The 22374-nt window shown below is 50.4% G+C and overlaps 1 long non-coding RNA gene across 1 annotated transcript; it reads left to right on the top strand.

Moving 5' to 3' along the window:
* The first annotated feature begins 69 nt into the window (after positions 1-69).
* LOC149861243 (uncharacterized) lies at positions 70-10751 on the top strand. Its single transcript, XR_016443072.1, has 3 exons — positions 70-610; positions 8440-9462; positions 9648-10751. It is a non-coding gene; the product is annotated as an uncharacterized LOC149861243 (long non-coding RNA).
* Positions 10752-22374: the final 11623 nt, after the last annotated feature.

The raw sequence follows: 22374 nt of genomic DNA, 5'->3' as shown, positions 1-22374 counted from the left end.
GCCTGATGGGAAGCAAGTGGCCAATCGCAGCTGAGGGCGGGAATCAGCCACAGCCAATCAGGGACAGGGGGAGCGAAGCTTTCTCTCCTCCCTCCATCTAAGTCGGGGCAGCCCATTCCCGCTGGAGGGGGTCGCCATGATCCCCATGGGCAGCAATGGGGGAAGGGGGACGCTCTGGGATGTCCCATGATGCACCATCGTGAGGTATCCCATGATGCGTTGGGGGAACAGCACTCTGAGGTATCCCATGATACCTCCCAGAGCAGAGCAGGGGCAACACTGAGGCATCTCATGATGCACTGCAGCTAACAGCACTCCGAGGTGTCCCATGATGCACCAGGGTGGGAGGAGAGCAGCATTCTGAGATGACCCATGATGCACTGGGGGAACAGGACTCAGAGAAGTCCCATGATGCACTGGTGCTGGGGGACAGCTGCCATCAACCTCTTTCTTTGCCTGGTGAGGCTGCCCCAGTACGAGTGGGTGGGAAGGCGCTGTGCTGGGGGGCAGCGCCATGCCTCGGTGGCATCCTATTGCATCATCACAGCAACACCATGATGTCAGAACCTTTAAACTAGGTTGGCTGGGAGCTGGAGACCAGAGCCGGGAGGTAAGTGGGGAAATGGGAGACCTGGAGGAAGAGCAAGCAGGGGGTGGGGGAGCAAGAGGGGAGGTGCTCTCATTCTTCCTGAGAAATCGGGGCAATCGTCTAGTGACCCCAGGTGCTTGGCCATCAACACAGAGTCTGGGACACAAGCAGGAGGGACTGGACGTCCTCGCGCAGTCATGGCACTGTGACGTGATCGGAATAACAGAGATATGCTGGGAGCTTGCAGGATTGGAGCACAGTCATGGATGGGTGCAAACTGCTCAGGAAGGACAGGCTAGGGAGAAGGGGAGTCATTGCATTTTATGTAAAAGAGCTGTATGACTGCTCAGAGCTCCAGTGTGAAGCTGGAGAGAGGCCTGCTGAGGGTCTCTGGGTTGGGGGCAGAGGAGAGAGCAACAAGGGTGATGTCGTGGTGGGGTCTGCTATAGACCGCCAGACCAGGAAGAAGGGGTAGATGAGGTTTTCTTCAGACAACTAGCAGAAGTTTGCAAGTCACACACCCTGGTTCTCATGGGGGACTTCAGCCACCCTGACATCTGCTGGGAGGGCAATACAGCGGTGCACAGGCAATGCAGGGAGTATTTGGAGAGTGTTGGGGACACTTCCTAGTGCAAGGGCCGGAGCAGCCAGCTAGGGGCCATGCTCTTCTTGACGTGATGTTCAAACAGGGAAGTTATTGGTGAGGAATGTAGTAGTGGATGATAACTTGGGTAGCAGTGACCACGAGATGATTGAGTTTAGGATGCTGAGGAAAGGAAGGCTGGAAAGCAGCAGAGTAAGGACCCTGGACTTCAGAAAAGCAGACTTCAACTTACTCAGGGAACTCATGAGCAAGATCCACATGGGAAGCCAGACTGATGCCGAGAGGAGTCCAGGAGACCTGGCGGTACTTGAAAGTAGCCTTACTGGGAGTGCAGGAACAAACCGTCCCAATGCGCAGGAAGACTAGTAAATATGGCAGAAGACCAGCTTGGCTTATCAGGGAACTCAGTAAACTAAATCACAGAAAGGAAGCTGATAAGAAGTGAAAACTTGGACAAACAACTAAGGAGGAGTATAAGAGCATTGCTTGGGCATACAGGGATGAAGACAGGGAGGCCAGAGTGCAATAGGAGTTGCAGCGAGCAAGGGATGTGAAGGGTAACAAGGCTTTCTACAAGTATGTCAGTAGCAAGAGGAGGATCAGGGAAAGTGTGGGTCCCTTACTGACTGGGGAAGGCAGCCTTGTGACAAAAGATGCAGAAAAGGCTGAAGTGCTCAATGCCTTTTTCAGCTCAGTCTTCACAGGCAAGGGTAGCTCCCAGGTTACTGAACTGGGCAGTACAGTTTGGGGAGGAGACAAGCAGCCCTCAGTCCTGAAAGAGCAGGTTAGGGGCTAATTAGAAAAGCTGAATGTGTACGAGTCATGGGGCTGGATGGGATGCACCCGAGGGTGCTGAAGAAGTTGGCTGATGTGATTGCAGAGCCACTGGCCATCATCTTTGAAAACTCATGGCAGTCAGGAGATGTCCCAGATGACTGGAAGAGGGCAACCATAGCACCCATATTTAAAAAAGGGAGAAAGGAGGATTTACGGCAGTACAGCTCTCATGATTACCCACCAGGTGGTAGGGACCAGGGTTAAGGCACCCCTACCTGCCTTCCACCAGGGAGGGTTGTGTTTCTGGCATTTAGTTGAGACTGCTCTATTGCCAGCAGCCCCACCAGGCCATCCTTAACTGGCAGGGTGTAGTTTTTGGTCATGCCCAGGACCTGGAGCCCCCAAGCCATCCCCAAAGCTCCTGCCCTTACCTCCAAGATGTTCCTGAGCTGTAGCTCAGCCAGCTGATGTTTCTGTTACAGCTACTGGCAGCAAACTGCTGTCTTTCCCTATATAAGCTGGGTCCTAAGATGGCCACCCTAATCAGGCACCTGCCAGCTGCTTGCCTCAGCCCTTAAACTGCCAAGCACCTGAAGGTGTGTTGTCACAGAGGACAGGACTTGTGAGGAGAGGCTGATGAAACTGGGCTTATATAGTTTAGAGAAGAGAGGACTGAGAGGGGATTTATTAGCAGCCTTCAGCTACCTGAAGTGGGGGTTGAAAAAGGGTGGAGCTGGACACTTCTCAGTGGTGTCAGATGACAGAACAAGGTGCAGCAAGGGAAGTTTAGGTTGGATATTAGGAAGAATTCTCTCACTAGGAGGGTTTTCTCACTACAGCAGTTTACCCAGGGAGATGCTGGAGTCTCCATCCTTGCAGGTTTTTAAGACCTGGCTTGACAAAGCCTTGGCTGGGATGATGTAGTTGGGGTTGGTCCTGCTTGGACCAGGGGATTGGAGGTCCCTTCCAACCTTTGTTGTCTGTGTTAGTGATGTCATCAGTCTAGTATGGGAAAAAACCTCCAGTTCCTATGCTACCTGCATGCAAGGGAGTGAGTGATGGGTCTGGCATCTCTGCTTCCCACCTTTGCCCAACCCCAGTGCCTGGGCACCCATGTACAGCTGGGCTTTTCACTCTGGTCTCTAGCAAGGCACTCCACTGCCCCGATGCTTGGTATGTCACTCTTGCCAGTGCTGAAACAAAACCACTGGTGCTGCCAAATGTGGTATTACAGCACATGGCAGCTGCAGCTGGAACGGAAGGAAGAGGATGGCTTGGGTATTTGTTTAGCCAGGAGAGTGGCTAAATGCCCTTTAATCTTGATTGGAAAGCCAAGGATCCCCTGCCGCTATATGCTAGGATACCTGGGTTCCTTTGAAATCTCCCATCCAAGGATAATCCACTCCTGGCCTGTCTTAGGCAGATGACAGCTGACAAGCACGGACAGAGCCAGTGTGACTGAGAGCACATTACTCTGCCAGCACCATCTTTCTCCCTTGACGATGACAAGACTGGTAGATGCCACAGGGCTGTATCACTGCAGAGGCAGACTCAGCCGTCAGACACCTAGCATGGTTATAGTTTATTTGTATTCCATTCTCCAGCACATATTACGCTTCCCTTTGATTCAGAAGAGAGCAGAAAAAGGTTTGGGGAAGGGGGGTGGGGGGAAGAATCTCATGTTACAAAAGGGAAAAGCACACACAGATATAGCCAGCTCTCTACAGCAAAATGGATATATACCATGAACGGCAGCAGAACAGTCAGTTCTGTTCTTCCAAGAAAGGAGAGAAGCTCGGGGTTGGTTGCTAAGGGAAAGACCTTTCCTGGTAGCTCTCTGCATTCTTCTAGCGACAGAAGCATTATACTGTCATATGGAATATACAATGTCCAGCGTTGTCCCCGGATGCGACATGGGGCTGACAGCGCTGCAGATCCTAAAGCTTCACGAAACACGAGCCAGGCCCCTAACAAACAATCATTAGATTGACTAAAAAATAAATAAATCACAAGGTTTCAATAGCTTTTTTAAGGAGGGAAGTTGTGGTTTTTTACATTTGTCTTCTAGGGTTTGAGCTTCTAGTGGTCATGTGTAGGATTTTCTCTGCAACCACAAGGGTGAAGAATTGAGTTTATAAAGAAAGGAAGAGGCTGAGATTATTCTCATGTCATCGCATGATAGATCTTGAGTAAAGCAGCAGCTGCTTCCAGGTTAGTGACATGGAGTTTCCAGCTCTTGGACCAGATCCTTCAACCTTATGGGAGGTAGCTGCTAAATGGAGTCAGTTTTAGGTGCAGCTCTTTAGGAGGGAAAAGGTGCAGTGAAGGAATTGGGCTGCCAGTTTCACTGTGAGTGAAGTGGGCTGGGTAGAAAAGCCAGAATCTGGAGACTCGATGGGCATCATATTGAGTCAGAAGGTAGATTTCCACCTTATAGACAGACTAAATCAGAGAGAACTTCATTTGATGCATCTGATGAAGTGAGCTTGGGGTAATGAGAGCTTATGTTATTTATATTATATATCTATTTCAGTTTGTAAGATGCAAATCTACCCTGCCTGATTTCAGACTAACACGGCGAACCACCTCTGATCATAGTCTCGCTCTTGTGTCCTTCTCACCAGTCCAGTCCCTGCTTCCTCTGTAGGCCCCTGGGTGGCACATCCCTGGACCTGCCAGGTGAAAGTGTGTAAGAATTAAGTCCATTAGAGCACAAGATAAGTAAATAATGTAGAGTTGCCCATCCTCAACGAGCTGAAAGAACCAAAATATTCCAGAAGGGATGAATGTTGTACCTTTCTGAGGTTATGACCCATTTTTCAGGTCCAAGCATGCGTAGTTGTTTGTCACATAACTGTGTTGGTGCTAAAACTGGTGTGAAGCCATCAAGCATTCAGTACCTTTTCCTGAAATAATAAAAAGTGTGATTGGTGTGCTTGATGAGTGACAGCACCTTTGAGAGAGGGATTGGATGAGCAAATGGCTGACTAGGGGTATGACTGGGTCATTTAAAAGGAGCTTGCACCCCAGGTAGGGGTGCGTGCCTGGGGCTGTTTGTGCACTTGCACACATGTGGGGAGCCTGGTCCAGCACACTGGAAATCCAGTGTGTCAGAGCAGGCTCAATTTATCGAGTGTGCTGGAGCACGTAAATTGATGTACTCTGGCAGCCTCGCGCATCACATGCATCAGCGGTGTAGTGCATCTCTGTGCTGAGAAAATGGTGGTGGTGGTCTTCGAACTGACACATGTTTATGTTTTAGTTCAAAGCGCACCGCTGCTGATGCACATTTGTAATTAGCGCAGTTCAATAAAAGCACCTGGTGCTACATTGGGAGCATGTGTAAAATGCCCTCCATGTCTGTGTTGTCTGAAGGGCTGTGTGCCATGGTGTTGTATGAGTTGAGTTGCTCTTGTATTGATTGGGGTGTGGTAAGGTGTGTGATAGATTTTTTTTTTTTTAAGGAAAATTTTTTGTGTTCCAAGACAAATCAATTCCAAATTCGTAAGTCATTCAAGAACCAAAATGGCCTTACTACTGGCATGAATGACTGGTGCTTCCCGCAACTGAGGGGGCTCCATGGCGGCGAGTGGGGACCACCTGCAGCTGCTGCTGGTGGTGTTGACAGCGGGGAGTGGGTGGCGAGCGGTGAACAGGGGCTGCCCGCAGCCACTACCGGCCACGTCAGCAGCGGGGGCAGGGCAGGTGGTGACTGCCTACAGAAGCCAGTGGCAGCTTAGGTAGTGGCCAGTCTCAGAGGGACCATGTGCCCCCCACTACACATTGCCTACAACTACCGGCAAGCATCCTCCAGCCTTGCCTGGGGTATCAGATGCTTCCAAATCCTTTGGAGGTCATCCTACATGCAGGCCCAAGCCTGGAGGCTTGGGGTACAGATGCCCCCGAGTTTCGCTTGTCCTCAGCCATATGGCTGCAGAAGCAAGCTAGGGAGGAGTCTCCCATTTCCTTAAAGTTGGTGTGTAGCCAGGATCCTCTCACTGGAAGCTGGCCAGTGGGAAGCGAACTGTGAGGCTGTCACGGGGAGTCCTGTCTACAAGCAGACAAGGGTTCAACCCTCCACTACACAGTGCCATTTTAATTGCATTACCTCGGCCAAGGTATTTCACCTGCCACCATTGTGATCATGGTATTTCCCCTGCCAGGTAAGTATCTGTGATAGATTGTGGTTGCTTATGTACACCTGTCTGGTTGTGGAGTGGGGAGGCATTAGCTGTGGATTGTCTATTCACTGCCAGGGACCAACACCACCAAAGCAAAGGTGATGGATTACCCTCCCTTGTAGAGTGGAGTACCTGAACAAAGGGAAAAACTCTGGAGAGCAGGTAGAGGGGCTGGGGAAAGCTCTTACTCATACTGCATGGATAACTGTCGCTGCCACAGCTGTCAGAGCCTGCAACATTCTTGACGCTTGAGTGAAAGAAGGGAGTTTGCTTTCTATTCTCTACATCGACCGCTCTGTTACTGTGTGTTCATTGCGTTCTCATCGTTCGTTGCTGTATGTTAATTATTTGCTCTTATATAATAGTCGTGTGGTTTAATTACTAATTTGTTCATTGATTTCTTATTAGCCCATAGTGTCAGATTGAGACTAGGCCGTAGGCCAATAATCTGATAAGAGAAAGCCACTAACCACCTTTCCCAGAGGCAGGGCTGTAACAGCGGTTCACTGATATACTTAATTAGGAACAGCCTCCTCAACACCTGGAGTTGTGGCAACCAAGACCCTGGCCCTCCTGGACTTCTCAACACTGATTCTCATTACAAAGAAAGTGAATATTGAGCTGCTGTCATCGGTGTGTGTTGTACAGATGGGCAAACTGAGGCACAGAGCAGTGCAACAAGATTACATAGCAAGTGAATGGCAGAGGCAGGCCTGGTTTTATTGAGAAGCCATGCTGCGTCCTTGTTGCAGAGCTAGATTGCCCTCACCTCCACTGCTTCAAGAGAAATTGTGTTGCTTTCAGACACACTGTCAGCCCTGCAGACCCTCTGAGATCCCCAGGACCAGGGCCTTCCCTCCAGAGAGGAAAGCAGCGAATTGCTTTCCAGATATGCAATATTACCTTGCTGGAAGGGGGTTTCCAGATCACACTTGGAAGAGGTGACAGGCTCGTAAGAAACCCCCAATCTCCCTTTGCTAGCAGAGACCTCCAAGCAGGGCCTCCTCATGGCTTACAACCGTGGCGGAATGCCGGGGTAGCGGCTCCGGCACCGCTTAGGGGAGCCACGGGCTTTGCGGAGCTGTGTGAGCGCGCGGCTTGTGGGGCGGGATTGAGGTAGCTTTATAGCCGCCCTCGAGGTTCGCCGAGTTGGCACAAGTAGACGACTTAGAGTAAGTTATTAGTGTTCCTTAATCTATAGGGTGTCCGTTGGTTCATGAGGTTCCAGAGCCAGCCCTTGCTCTCCAACAGTGGAACTAGTCCAAAGCTAGGTGCGGCTGCCGGCTCCGTAGTCCCAGAACTGGTCAACGGCTCATTTAGATGGGATGTTAGTGATAGAAGTTATTACAGAGTAGATATAAGGTAAAACAAAAAGGTTTTATTCACTCACCTGGCCTCACACTCTTACGAGTAAGAGGGGAGGCCGGTTGGAACGAAGTTGCAGTAAATACAAGTATAGCGAGCGTAGATATGCTGTCTAAACTACGATGAGAGGCAGTCGAGAAGTGGAGTCTCCGATGTTTCTTCAGTTACAGTACGCTGGATACAAAGGGGGTCTGTTGGTTCACGGGGTTCCAGAGCCAGCCCTTGCGTTCAACACTGGAACTAGTCCAATGCTAGGTGCGGCTGCCGGCCCCGTAGTCCCAGAACTGGTCAACAGCTCATGAATGGGATATATAGTACAAAACTGTAACACGGTGAATCGTTGTCAGTTGTCGGATTTTCGAGGCCTTTGTCTTCGCTGGGGTACGCCCAGGCGGGGAGGCTAGGAACCGGTCTGTAGGATGATCAGGCCTACAGAGTTTTCCGGTCGTCGTCTCTGCCGCTTCCTGCACTTTTGCCTCTTTTATAGATGTTCGTTGGACTGCCTCTATGACACTAACTATGATATAAGCTAAACATACAGAGATAGGATAATTTTCTTTTACATAATAGTTACTAGGCAGATTCTCTGCACAAGTTTCGTTTCTTCAATACTGACACTTTTTAGATAAGAAGTGAAATTTATAGAGTACAGGTGTGAGGCCTACTGCCAGCAGAGCATAGTACCAGGCACTTGTTTAGACTAACAGTAAAAATTGCAAGGCAGCAAAAAGCGGTACCGGGCACTTGCTTTGGTTAACAGCAAAGGCCTCAAGGTTACATAAATGTGAGAGTGTCACACGGCAGTTACACAGAAGAGAAAGGAAATATAATATAAAATTAAAATAATATAAAACAGTTACATGCTTAATAATATAAAACAGTTACAACAACAACCCCTTCATGTCTTTCTTTTAAAATTACAGCCTAATTCTTAGCACCGGACTGCATCTGAGAGTCCCTTTATATGCATACTGCCTTGAAGTTGACCTCGACCTAGCTGCATAAAAAGAGCTCAAGTTTCTTTGCTGGAGGAGAAACAACTGGAGAAAACACACCCATGCTTAGGCACTAGATTGGCATGTCAGGCACAGTGACAACCACCTGAGCACTGCCCCACTGATCTCACTGCCCCCCCTACCCCAAAAGCACATGTTGGGAGGAGAGCAGTAGGGGAGCTGGAGAAGAAACAAAACCATTGAGAAGATCAGCTCTGCCTGCTTCTTATGGATCCCCAGAGCAAGATTTGGTACCAACACCCATGTCCCAAATACACAGAGAGAAGCAGCTGCCAGCTATTCTCATCTGTCGCCTGCACTAGTGCAAGGAGCTGCACATTCAAAGAAACAGCTCTTTAGAGAAAAGCAGCCAATGACTAAATCCCTGGAGAAGCCAGAGTTTTAATAGCACCCGCTTCTCTCCTCCCACCTCCTCCAGGCAGGAGTGGCGAGATGATCTGAGCCATCTCCTGGAGCTCGGGGGGGGCCAAGATCATTTGCGAGAGAGGCTATCGCTGACTAGACTTGTCAGCCTCTCACAGATGCAGAAGCAAAGTGAGCATCATGCTCTGTGCCTGGGGCAGCCAACTGCCCCTCTGTAAGCTGTCAGATGCCAATACCCGTCTCCCCTTGCTCTCCCAAAGAAACTGATCCTGGAGAAGCTCTTGGAGGACGATACATTCAGGACGATGCTGGCCCAGTCAGAGGCTGTGCGGGGTCCCCACAAGCAGTCTCGGGGCTTGAGGAGGCAGAAAGCAGAGGAACAGGGTATCCTGCCTTATTCCCAACAGGGCAGTCCCCTGTCAGCTGGGGAGCCCTGGGGAGGGGCAAGGCAAAAGAGCCCAGCTGCTGACCAAAGAAGACTTTGATGCCCTTGTAACAGCCAGAACCAGAGTGATTAATAAACAATAAAATATGCTCTTGGAGGCATTTGGTATTTTGCCTAAACAGGTAATATTAGTTAATATAAAGCTTGTAAGTTTGTAAATGTCACGCTGCTATAGCTGTGTGTGAGGACCGGATAAAGCTTTGGGACTTTTAGCGGGCGATGGGGTTGTGCAAGTCCGGCTTACACATAGTTGTAATAAGGAGTAGGTGGGATGATGAGAGAAAATCAGAGAATTTTTTAATTACAGCTGCAGCCGCGGGTGACAGAAGATAGAAGCAAACGAGGTGAATACAACGAGCAGACATGTCCTGGTAAGTATAAATGGCGTCTGGGGTTGCTAGGCGCGGACGGGAGGCTGGAGCTAGATGATCAGCTTAGCGTCCCCTTTTTTACAACGGAGCAGGTAACGACGACCTTGCTCCAGCGTGGCTAGGGGCTCCCTTATATTGCTTTGATGACGCCTGTGATGATGAACTGACAAACGGTAAAGCTCGCCCTATCATTGATTTTAAAAAGCGCATGCTTTTCTTTCCCCTCCCTGCTCCCGCGGCATGGGGGGCGGGACTCCCGCCATCTTGTTGCCTCGTGCACACGGTCACATTAGGGAGACATGCCCCCTTGCATGAGGCAGCAAGATGTTCTAAATTATGGTACCGTACTCATCTTCAGGGTACGGCTCTTGTACAGCCGAACTCATAGTTTCTTCGTCACTGGGTAAATGGGTGTATACAAATGCAGATAAATGTACTAATCGCGACTTTAGCCACTGCAATAAAAAATAGAATAAACAACATATTATGCCAACAGAACAAATGGTTAAAGCCGTAACCGCTAGGCGCTTAAAGTGACTGAGTCCGAACACGTCGAGCCAGCTAAACAGCCAGTCAGAGTCAGAGCCAACATCGTGGGCCTGGCGTGTAAGGTTGAGGGCAACGTCATTTCCCTGCAGGACATCGGTGAGATTGAAGCTAGCAGGAGTGAAACGCAAACAGCATTGTAGTTGACTGTCACCTTTGGACGGAGAAGAGCCGTTGTAGATGTCATCTAGGGCAGTGCAAAGGCCACCTTCTGTGGCTAACAGATTTCATAGATTTCATAGACATTAGGGCTGGAAGGGACCTCGGGAGATCATCGAGTCCAGCCCCCTGCCCAAAGGGCAGGAAGTCAGCTGGGGTCATAGGATCCCAGCAAGATAAGCATCCAATTTACTCTTGAAGGTGTTCAGTGTAGGTGCTTGAACCACCTCTGCTGGCAGACTGTTCCAGACCCTGGGGGCTCGGACAGTAAAGAAATTCTTCCTTATGTCCAGCCTGAAACGGTCTTGCAGGAGTTTGTGACCGTTCGACCTTGTCATCCCTTGGGGCGCTCTGGTGAACAAACGTTCCCCCAGATCCTGGTGGTCACCCCTGATAAACTTATAGGTGGCCATCAGATCACCCCTGAGCCTGCGCTTTTCCAGGCTAAAGAGTCCCGTGGCTCTCAGCCTGTCATCGTAAGATCTGTTTTCCTGACCTCTGATCATGCGTGTGGCTCTCCTCTGGACTCTCTCGAGCTTCTCCACATCCTTTTTGAATTGTGGAGCCCAAAACTGGATGCAGTACTCCAGCTGCGGCCTCACCAAGGCTGAGTACAAGGGGAGAATGACGTCCTGGGATTTGCTCGAGAAGCATCTATGGATGCACGCCAGTATTTTGGTCGCTTTACTAGCCGCAGCATCGCATTGCAGGCTCATGTTCATCTTGTGGTCAATGATGACCCCCAAGTCTCTTTCTTCTGTAGTGCTAACCAACGTAGCACTGCCGAGCCTATAAGGGTGCTGCAGGTTTTTCCTCCCAAGGTGGAGAACCTTGGATTTATCGGTGTTAAACACCATGAGGTTCTCGTCTGCCCATTTGCTGAGCTTGTCCAGGTCAGCCTAGATCACCCGCCTATCTTCTGGCGTGGATGCTTTGCCCCAAAGTTTGGTGTCATCGGCGAACTTGGCCAGTCCACTCCTGACTCCAATGTCCACATCGTTAATGAAGATGTTGAACAGTATGGGTCCCAGGACAGAGCCTTGAGGGACCCCACTGGTCACAGGGCACCACGATGAGTGACTGCCATCGATTACAACCCTCTGGGTCCGACCACGGAGCCAGTTTCCCAGCCAGCGGATCGTGGTGGAGCCAAGGCCACAACTGGGCAGTTTGGCCAAGAGGTGATCATGGGATACCAGATCAAAAGCTTTTTTGAAGTCAAGATATATGACATCAATCTCTTCTCCCTTGTCTAGGTGATAGGTCACCTGGTCATAGAAGGAAATGCGATTGGTCAAACAAGACCTACCCGCAACAAACCCGTGCTGGCTATCACTTAGGATGTTAGCCTGGGCCAGTCCCTCAAGATGGCCTCCTTAATAAACTTTTCTAAGATCTTCCCCAGGATAGAAGTCAGGCTAATGGGCCTGTAGTTAGCCAGATCCACTCTCCTCCCTTTCTTGAAGATCGGCACCACATTGGCCTTCTTCCAGTCTTTGGGCACTACACCAGAGCGCCAGGAGTTTTCAAAGATCCGTGCCAGGGGCTGGGTTATGATGCTCACCAGCTCCTTGAGTACCCTGGGGTGCAGATTGTCAGGGCCGGCTGACTTGAAGGTATCCAGCTTCTCAAGGTGTTCCTTCACGAGGTCAACATTTATGGAGGGTAGGGGATCCCCCTCACCCGGATCTCCCTGTCCCATAGCAGGCATGGGCGTCCCGTGTGACTGATGAAAGACTGACGCAAAGTACCTATTTAATAGGTTGGCTTTTTCTTGGGCGTCAGTTGTCAGTTGCCCCATCTGGTTTAGCAGGGGTCCAACGTTGCCCTTGCTTTTCCTCCGGCTCCCCACATATCTGAAAAAGGACTTTTTGTTGTCTTTGATGCCTGAAGCTAGTTGGAGTTCAGTTGCAGCCTTGGCTTTCCTGGTTTGGTCCCTGCAGGACCGGACCAGCGCAGAGTAATCCTCCTTGGAGGTGAATCCCGTCCTCCATCCTTTGTAGGCTTTCCTTTTTAGCCACAGTAGGTCTGCTAGGTCCCTGGAGAGCCAGGGGGGCTGCTGTGCCTTCTTGCTGCCTTTCCTCCGTGTTGGAATAGATTTAGCTTGTGCACTGAGGATCGCTTCCTTGAGAAGCAACCACTCTTCTTGAACTCCCATCTCCCTGGGGTCATGGTCCCTGAGGGCCTGACCGACTAGCCTCTTGAGCTTATCAAAGTCGGCTTTTCTGAAGTCAAGGACTTCTGTGTTGCTGACTGACTTGCCAGCTTTACGGCGGATGGTGAAGGTGATCAGCTCGTGGTCGCTGTCACCCAACTTCCCATCAATCACTAGGTCGCCGATTAGGTCGTCCCCCGTAGCCAGTACCAGGTCAAGCAGCGCTTTGCCTCTCGTTGGCCCATAGACTTCTTGAGTCAGGTAGAGGTCATCCACTCACGAGAGAAAGCTTTGCGCCCGCTCAGATTTAGCTGAGTGATCTTCCCACGAGATGTCCGGGTAATTGAAGTCACCCATGACATCCAAGGTCCTGGAGCAAGCGGCCTCAGTCAGTTCCCGGGCGAACTCCTGGTCAAGCTCGGGACTTTGAGTGGGAGGTCTGTAGTAGACTCCCACCATTGTGTCTCCTGTGCCGAATTCCCCACAAATTTTTACCCAGAGGGTCTCTAGCTGTCCATGCTGGTCGCCAACATCAGCTTGCAGGGACATGTAGCTTTCCTTCACATAGAGAGCTACACCCCCGCTCCTTTTGTCAACACGATCCCTCCTGTATAGGGTATAGCCCTCTATACCCGTGGTCCAGTCATGGGTGGAGTCCCACCAGGTCTCCGTTATCCCAATGACATCATATTTCTTGTACTGAGCAGGAGGACGAGCTCGTCCTGCTTGTTGCCCAGGCTCCTGGCATTAGTGTACAGGCAGGCAAGTGTGCCCTTGGGGGCTCTTGCCTTGCCCACAGATTGTGCCAGGGCTGGGGCAGGGGTGGGATCCCTTAAATGCCCCCTTAAGTGCCTTGGTCCGCTGGCTTTGCAAGGGCTGTTCAGCAGGCCAGCAGGGGCAGTAGTCCCCCCATCCCCCAGCAGGCTTAGTTTAAAGTTAGATAGTCTAACCCGAGGCGGTTAAAGTACACAGCTTGTTGAAGTTCGTTGATCGCTTGTCCCGTCTTCTCAAAACCTGTTTTTGTGGAATTGCCAGAGGCCTCAAAGGCTTGGTTAAGATACACAAGTTTAGTTAACGCAAGGGGTGTACCAGCTGAAGGGAATATAGTGCCTAGCCGCTTGAGATGGGACTTTTGATCCCATGCGCTGCGTTTTGCACGGCCAGACTGTGGGCGTTGAGAAAAAGGCGGCTTGCGATAAAGTATAAACTGTTTCATGTTGAGGGCGATGGTAACTAACATCCACTTATAGTCGGGATCTGGCTGGATGTCTGAAATGGCACGAGAGGTGTTAAGATTAAGCCATACCCATCCCGGTGGTAAGGCATCTTTTGGGGAACAACTATCACAAGGAGCGGTTGCTGGAGAATTGGAACAATTACGGAGAATTAGTTTCGGAGCATGCGCACATACTTGCCCGAAAGCCACTGGGCTAAAGTTTGATGGAACATACGTGACTGCATCGGTACTAGTCGGGTAGTTGCACTGCGCTGCTGCTGCCTTACAGGCCGAGAGTAAGGTTTGAAGGCCCGCTGGAAGGGAAAGGACTTTTCTGAAATAAGGGGTGCTTATAAGTTGGGAAACCCATGCAGAGTGGTGGCAATTGTTATTGTTAAAGGTTGGCCACCACATAAAAATTGCTTGCTGCATGGAGGTGTTACATAACAGTAATCGGTCTAAGGCAGTACCATTCTTTAACCATACTATGGGGGCTACTGAGTTTGTTAAATTAATAGGATTTAGGCAAATGCCACTGACTGTGCTGGGACATCCTGACAGGCAACTAGGAAAATTGGCCCAGGATGCGAATTTGAAGGAATCATTAAAAGTAAATGGAGTAAACGAAGCCTAACTGCTGCACACTGGGCACTCAGTCGGTATACGCAGCGAAGGTGCCATTTTCTTGCATATCATTTACACAACTGCGGGACACGATAGCTAATGCTGTCAGAAAGAAATTTTCTTGCAAGTCATTGCTCTGAACCTGTAACAAGATAACACATTAATAATAAATTAATGAGATCTACATAACAAGATTAGCCAATTATGGTGCATTAATATGCAAGTATGAGGAACTTTTTTCTTCTTATGGTATGGAACAGTGTCTTCATCAGACACCTCAGAATCACCTTTGGATCTCTTCCGCTTTTTCTTAACATTTTTCTTTTTCTTTGTGGTCTTCTTCTGTACTTTAGACTTCTTTTGTTCTCTTTGTTCTCTCTGTTTGTCTCCTGAAGAAACCCGCTCTTTAAACTCTGGTTCTTCATAACGTCGGGAACTTTCTTTTCTCCCAGACTTTCTTTCTTGGTCCACATGGTCATAATCAACTCTATGACCATGCGGCCCAGCCAAACTAGTGGTGGCTCCCCTGGGTGGCGGGAGGTAGAGGTAATCAGGTCACGTACCTCTATTTGTGATCTACTCGTATCGACTCCTAGGCTCTTTAAGTGTCACAGCCCCCGTGCCCAGGTTTGTGCCAGGGTGGGATCTCCTATCCCATACCCCTTAACTTTCTTTAGGGACACTGTTTGCCCCTCATCTTGTGGATGGAATAAGGTTTTAGAGTCCGTTAACAGGCATCCTAGGGCTGAGGGCGTCCCCTCAAGAGCCCATTCCTTCTGACCCTTCTTCAAGGACAAATAGCCTCGGCAGGTTTTGGGAGCCGAGCTAGCAGCATGGTAACTTATATGCTCCCACAATTCAGCATCATCTTCAGTGGGGCGGCATCCCTTGCCCCACGGACACGCAGTGACCAGTGGGTCTAAAAGCCCCGATCCTGTTCGTAACTCCATGTCACGCTGCTATTGCTGTGTGTGAGGACCCGATAAAGCTTCGGGACTTTTAGCGGGCGATGGGGTTGTGCAAGTCTGGCTTACACGTGGTTGTAATTAACAATTAATAAGGAGCAGGTGGGATGTTGAGAGAAAATCAGAGAATTTTTTAATTACTTATGGGTGCAGCCACAGGTGACAGAAGATAGAAGCAAACAAGGTGAATACAACGAGCAGACATGTCCCAGTAAGTATAAATGGCGTCTGGGGTTGCTAGGCGCGGGCGGGAGCTAGATGATCAGTCTAGCATCCCCTTTTTTACAACGGAGTGTGTAATGACGACCTTGCTCCGGTGCGGCTAGGGGCTTCCTTATATTGCTTTGATGATGCCCGCGATGACGAGCTGACGAACATAAGCTCGCCCCATCATTGATTTTAAAAAGCGAGTGCTTTTTTTTCCCCTCCCTGCTCCTGCGGCATGGGGGGCAGGACTCCCGCCATCTTGTTGCGTTGTGCACACGGTCACATTAGGGAGACAGTAAACTGCAAATGTAACTTGTCTGTCATGAGTTTAACCAAAATAATAAAATGAACTGTTCATGAAACTGACTGGGCCCCATAGGCAAAGCTGTAGCTGTAAAATTAGGATACCTAACGGTTTGTTCCTCAGGGTTCAGCCTTGATAATAAAACTGGCTCTAACTGCCTGGCATACCCAACCCATTCCAAGAAAACACATCCCAAGAAAGCATATTCAAATGAAGCCTAAAAGGGGTTGGAACTTAGGCGGAGCAATGTCAATTTCAAACCTAAAGGTGCTGAATCATAATTCGCTTATTGGATAAACCCTAATCTGGGTAGTAACCTTTTATGATAATGTTAACACCTTTCAATCCCATAGGGTAACAGGTATAGGGCAACATTATGAGTGGCTCTGAGGCCATCAGATTAACATAAGACTAGGTATAAAAAGCACGTGCATCAGGTGACCAGCAGGAAGGAGGGAACAGAACGGTTATTTCTGTTCCACACCTGGACTCCTGGTGTGAGTGAGAATTGGATCCTGATCAAGGGACCTTCCCTGGTAATCCCTCTGACAGCGTTGATCGAGGGATGCCTGACTTCACTGAAATCACTTGATGCATACCTGGCATTTAGGGACTATTGATAAGTTGCCAACCCATGTCTGTCTATTTGTTGTTTTGAACAGCCCAGTGGCTAATACCCTCACAGTGCCCAGTTGGCCTGCGACAGAATTTATCTATCTATCTGTTGTTATTATCTGTTTTTATGTACTATTAGCTCTTTAATACTGTATTATCTGCTTATTGTATTTATCTTTCTGTTAACTGTTGTGTGTGTGTAAGCTATAATAAATTTGCCTTTATTTCACTCCCAACTTTGTCTCCTTGATCCGAAACTGAACCTAACAGCCCAGTTGGCCTATAATAAAATTGATACACTCACAGCTCCCAGCTGGCCTGTGACATGCCCCTCAAGGAGCTGAGAGATGAGAGAGAGGAGCCATGGGTGGAGTCCCCTGTGGCGGAGCCCAAGTTTGAAGTTGAGCAGAGGTTTCTGTCTCTTCGGCTGGTGTCTCTCCCTGCCAGTCCTGTTTCTAGCTTTGCCAGTCACTCTGTGGCCTTGGAGGAGGCCCTTGGTGGCTGGCTTATGCCCCACTTACTTCAGCCCGGTGTCCAGGTGGTCGGTCTGCTAATGAGCTGGCTAACAGCAGGGTCCAAGCCCCTAGAGCAGTGGTGCCCAATGTTTATGTGCCCTAGGGCACATTCGAAGTTAAAAGAAAAAGCAGCAGGCGCCAATATGAATAGTAAAGTTTAGAATTTAGAATCCTGGATATGCGCATGTGCATAGTTTTGTTTGGGGAGGGAGTAGTAAGTGCCACTCTGTCACTGCGTCAGTCAGACTGACTTGGTTTAATTTTGGCAGCTGTTGTGTACAGCCTGTGAAAATTTTTTTGAAGTGTTGGTGTTCTGAGTTCAATCAGCAGTGACAGCATTTTTTGTTGGAATAATGATTTTTACTGATCATGAAAATGCGCGCAGGCACCTAAATAAACCTTGAGGGGCGCCACATTGGGAACTGCTGCCCTAGAGGCTCTGGGTATAAAAGGAGCCCAGGAGCTGAAACACGGCAAGGAAGACAAGGGAGCACTGCAGTGGAAACAGGTTCTCCCCACATCCGGAACGAAGCTGGTGCTATCTTGGGCGATTTCACCCAGCCAAGCAGCGTTTGCCTAACCAGCTATTGCAGCAGCTACGGTGAGTCAGAGTGCATGCCTACCAACCGCCCAGGAACTGGAGTCCCTCTGCAGGGCAGAAAATCCCAGCAAGCCTGATGATGCTGAGACCAGCATGGCTGTGAACAGAAGCGGCCCCAGTGCCAGCATGGGAACAGCAGTCGACAGCCCAGAGAATTCAGGCCTGACTTTGCCTGCACCCAGCCACAACGACACTTGCAGGACAGTGCAGGTCAGCTGGGGTGGGGAGAGGGCCACCCAGTGGATCCTGCTAGGGCCCACAGGGGGAAAGACCTCTTTAAATCCACTCACCCTGTCTGAGCAGCCATGGAGCCAGAGCTCACCAGTGGGGAATTATTCAAGCAATGGGTACCACAGGGATATGAAGGAATGATCCATGGGACACTTCGGTACATGGCTAGGCAGTAGCTAGCCCAATAATTGGTTCTAACCCAAAAACCCTCATGATGTGGGACTGCATGAGAACCAGGTGAACCCTATTTCATGAAGTCCCAGATACTGAGACAAAGAGCTGAGTGCAGTGGGCATCACTGTCATGCCCATTGCATCGTCCGAACTGTTTGCTTTAAAGGACAGTTTAGTTATAATTTTGTTAGCCTGTGAAGCCATCACCATACCCCTGCGGGCAACTGACAGGCAGGGCCTTAATGCAAGAGTGACCCAGCACCTTCATCACACCAGGTTATCACCAAGGCTGAATTAGTACCACCCAAACAGAAATGGGTGAGGTGTAGGGGAGGAGGAGCCCCACATGAGAAGTGCCACCAGCATCACCCAGGGTCCAAGGGATACCACTGGACTATGCCTCCAAGTACCACCTCAGATAATAAGCCATGGTGGGCAAGTAGACCACAGTGTGGCAAAGATGAATAGGCAGGGCACAGCAGCACCAGCACAGTGATTGTGAATCTGCCACAATTGATGAATTAGTTGGGAAGGAAGACAACCCACAGACTGAATGGCTATGAACAAGGCAGGGGCCATGTGCCCGGACAAGACCTGGAAGCAAAAGCAGAGGATAATCCTGCAATTGCTACAGAAGCTAGCTGATGCAGGCAAAATCTTGGGAGATGGAGGCTTATGTTGCCTTGTTCTCTCAACAGCAGGACTTGGCGGAGCAACTGGCTAAGATCCAAGTAGTAAGGGGTGGTAGCCAAGAGATTTTCTGGATACCCTGGGTGGTTAAGAAGGATGACCCAGAGACCTACTTAGAATCACTTGAACGTCTGTCAGTGGCAGCAGGTTGGGATATAAGATGATAGGTCCCACAGCTGGGGCTACTACTAACAGGATGGGGCTAAGCCACCTGTCATGTAGTTTCTCATACTGAGCCTTTAGACTATCAGACTATCAAAGATGCCATTTTGTATCAGATGTGTTTTTTTCCAGAACACTATAGGCAACAGTTTTAGGTTAAAAAGGCCAAAAAACAGCAATGACCTTGGCTGTTAGCCCACATGCTGAAGGATATCGGAGTGAGGTAGCTAAAGCCCTTCGAGAGGCCATCAGCAGAAATCTTTGAGATAATTGTTCTGGAGCAGTTCATCTGGGACTTAGAAGAACAGGCACAGACATGGGTCCATCAGCATCAAGCTCAGGCCTTGGATGAGGCAGTACGGATAGTGGAAGCATATGGAGTGGAAACAGGAGTGGAAACAGGCTGAGAGACGTGTCCACAAGCGAGGACTGCAAATTGAGCCATGGCCCCAAGGCTTTCCCTCTGTCAGGGCCAGACAAGATAACAAGCCGGGGCCAACACCTTGTGAAGATAGGTGTGCATGGTGTGGCAGTACTAGGCACCTGGCCTGGTGTTGCCACACTGAGTTCCCTCACCGTAGCATAGGCCAGGGTTTCCCACAGCATGATCTGGAGCCAAAATCTGGCGAAGGTTGGGTTGAAAGGATGGATTGTAGTTTTGGTCAGGCAGACCCAGAACTGTACTACTTGAGGCCTGTTGTGGACGCACAAGTCAGAGGGCAAACTCTTACAGCCATGGTAAACACTGGATGCATGCAGACCCGGGTCCATGCTGCTTGGTCTGTGTGTGTGGCAAGCAGCGGACCTATGAGAGACGCCACTTACTGGTGACGGTCCTAGGCAAGACGCATAAAATGCCTGTTAGGCTCACATGGAACCTCCCCTGCCCTATGTTACCTGGGCAAGATTGGCCATATCTTGTGACGGTGCTGCAGACTGCCCTTCCATCAATTACTGAAGATAGGGACCCTGAACTGTTGGATGGATTCACCAGGGAGGACATGGAGAGAGCAACCCCAGACAATAGGGAAAGACCCATTGACGTAGAAGCTGTCATCAGGACCAGACAGTTTTGAGCGGACCAGCTCAATGAACCCATGTTCCGGCCTACATCAAGAGCCTGGTATGTCATAACGACAAGCTACTACAGCCAAACCAGACCACACAGCTGCTACGTTTTGAGGTAAGAAATGACTGTTTGTATTGAGAAAAGACAGGGACCAGGGCAGGAAACAAGCCAGTTACTAGTTCCCCAGTGGTACAGGGCATTGCTAATTAAGTTGGCTCATGATGGGCCCATGGGGGGTTACCTGGGCAGAGATAAAACAGAGGCTGGCTTACTACAGTGGTTTTTCTCCTCATTAGGAATGACTTCCTGAGCTGCCCTTCCAAGCCATCGAGTGCAGCCTTACTGGGATTTCTCCCGCCAATGAGTCATAGAGTCCTAGGGCAGTGGGGCTGGCAGGAACGTTCAGAGGTCAGTTTAGTCCAACCCGCCCTGCCTGAGGCAGGATCAGCTCTATGTAAACCATCCCAGAGACATCCATCATCTAAACTCTTTGTAAAACTACCAGCATCCCTGACACAACACCAGGCATCACACCCAAACCTGCCACAGGGAAAGTGGAGGGACTGTGGCAGCCAATATCTTGTTTCTATACAATGTTGTTAACATACACTCAAGAGTCCCAGCCAGAGGCTGTGCTCTGCACTACAGAGGAAGGCGACCCCCGCCCCCCCTCCAATCTGTACCAGTCTGACAGTGGGGGAAAATTCCTTTCTGACCCCCAAAATAGCATCGGGCTGACCCTGAGTGAAGGGGCAAGTTCCTCTTTAGCCAGGATCCTCTGGCTTTGGTCCTATCAGGAGCATTGCACAGCCCAGTCCCCAAGCTTATCTGGAGTCAACTTACTCAGTGCCTCTGAGGGAGGCTTACAAACACTCGGCTGCATATAGCAGAAAGCAATGGGGGGCAACCAGCAAAGCCCAAAGTGGAGATTTCCCTGCTTTCTCCTATGGTGCTTTCTGGGAAAAGAAGCAACAGGGAGGACAGGGGCCTTAAGTCAGGCAATATGTGGGAAAAGGGGTCACGTGGGGAAGATGTCCTGGGTTGCGGATACATGAGCAAGTTATTCTGAGTTAAAAGCTGGGGAGGGACTTGCAGTGTCTCAGCTGTTCTGCTATAACCGTGTTATGTGTCTGCTCCTATCCCACGAGCAGAAGCCACACCAGTGCCGCTTACCCTGAACGCAGCAGGTTGCCACCAGCCCCATCTAACTGGGTAACTCTGTCCCTACCTGGACTATCCAAAACCAAGATCCCCATCTCCAGGCCTGTCCTCACTCAGCTCCATGTGAGGCTCCTGCATCTCCAGGGCTCAGGCCACAGCTCTGTTCTTATGCTCTTCTCCTCACAGGGGCAGTGGGAGGAGGCAGCGCTGGATGAGTTTGATCACCTCACCTACTGTGCTCAGTGGAAGCCACTGGCGGCCAGCATCTCTAGCAACATCCAGTCCAAGCCATGTGGCCACGCATCAGACTGTATGACACCAGCCAGGGGCAAGTGTGTGTGGAGGCTTGGCTGCCTAGAAGGCAGCCTTGCTCTCACACAGCAAGGGCCTGACTGCTTGTGGGGGACCCCACTGCATCCCGTGAGCCCCTTTCCCCAGCCTGCTGTCACCATCCTGCAGCGCTCCAGCCCCTCTGGTCTCCCTCCCGAATCTGGACATCAGGGAGGAGCTGGTCCGGCCGGGCTACGCCATGCAGTGCTTACAGGAGAACGAGGGTGCAGTAGGAGACAAGCCCCCCCACCTGGCTAAGGACACCACATCTGAAGCTCTACAGAGGATGCTGGTGAGGAGCTGACTAGTGTGGTACCGAGACCCAGCCCCTGGGGTTAGATCAACTGTTCACTAGACGGGTTTATTCCTGGCTGAGTTTCCCCTGCCTGGTCAGCCCCGGGTCTCTAAGCCCCTGTGCCACTCTGCTCTCCAGCAGGGTGCTGCATGTACCTGCCAGACTTTCCTAGGGCAGGGGCCTTTTGGCAGGGCCTCTGCCCGCCATGTCACTAAAGCTCCTGTTTGTGAGCAAGGATCTAGCAAGCCCCTGTCCTTGAGGACGCCGCAAGGGCTGAGCTGATGGAGAGGCTCCAGGTGTGCTGGAGAGGAGGGGGTGGCTGCTTGCTCTGAGCCCTCTCCATTGTCCATTGGCTAGCAGGACCAGGGTTTCCCTGGGCTGGGACCTGATGTGAGAGGGCCTCCCCAAGGTCAAAGGCCCATGCTCTAATTGACCCACTCAGGTTTCTGTCCCCGGGGCCCTGGAAAGCACCGGCACTCTGTATACTGAAGAAGCGGCAGGGCAGGAGAGTCTCTGTGCTGTGTCTCCAGCCTGGGACCATTCCCTGAGGTCCAGAGCCTGCCCTAGTCCCTGTGATGGGGGTTGGCTTGGGCCTGCCTCTTCTTGCCAGGAGAACACTATGGGAGCCTCCCTCAAGAGCCTCAT

The sequence above is a fragment of the Crocodylus siamensis genome, chromosome 6 (genome assembly GCF_052110815.1).
Source record: "Crocodylus siamensis isolate JL-2025a chromosome 6, ASM5211081v1, whole genome shotgun sequence".
Classification (NCBI taxonomy): domain Eukaryota; kingdom Metazoa; phylum Chordata; order Crocodylia; family Crocodylidae; genus Crocodylus; species Crocodylus siamensis.
Note: the sequence above shows the minus strand (reverse complement) of the source record. Positions and strands in the feature narration are given on the sequence as shown.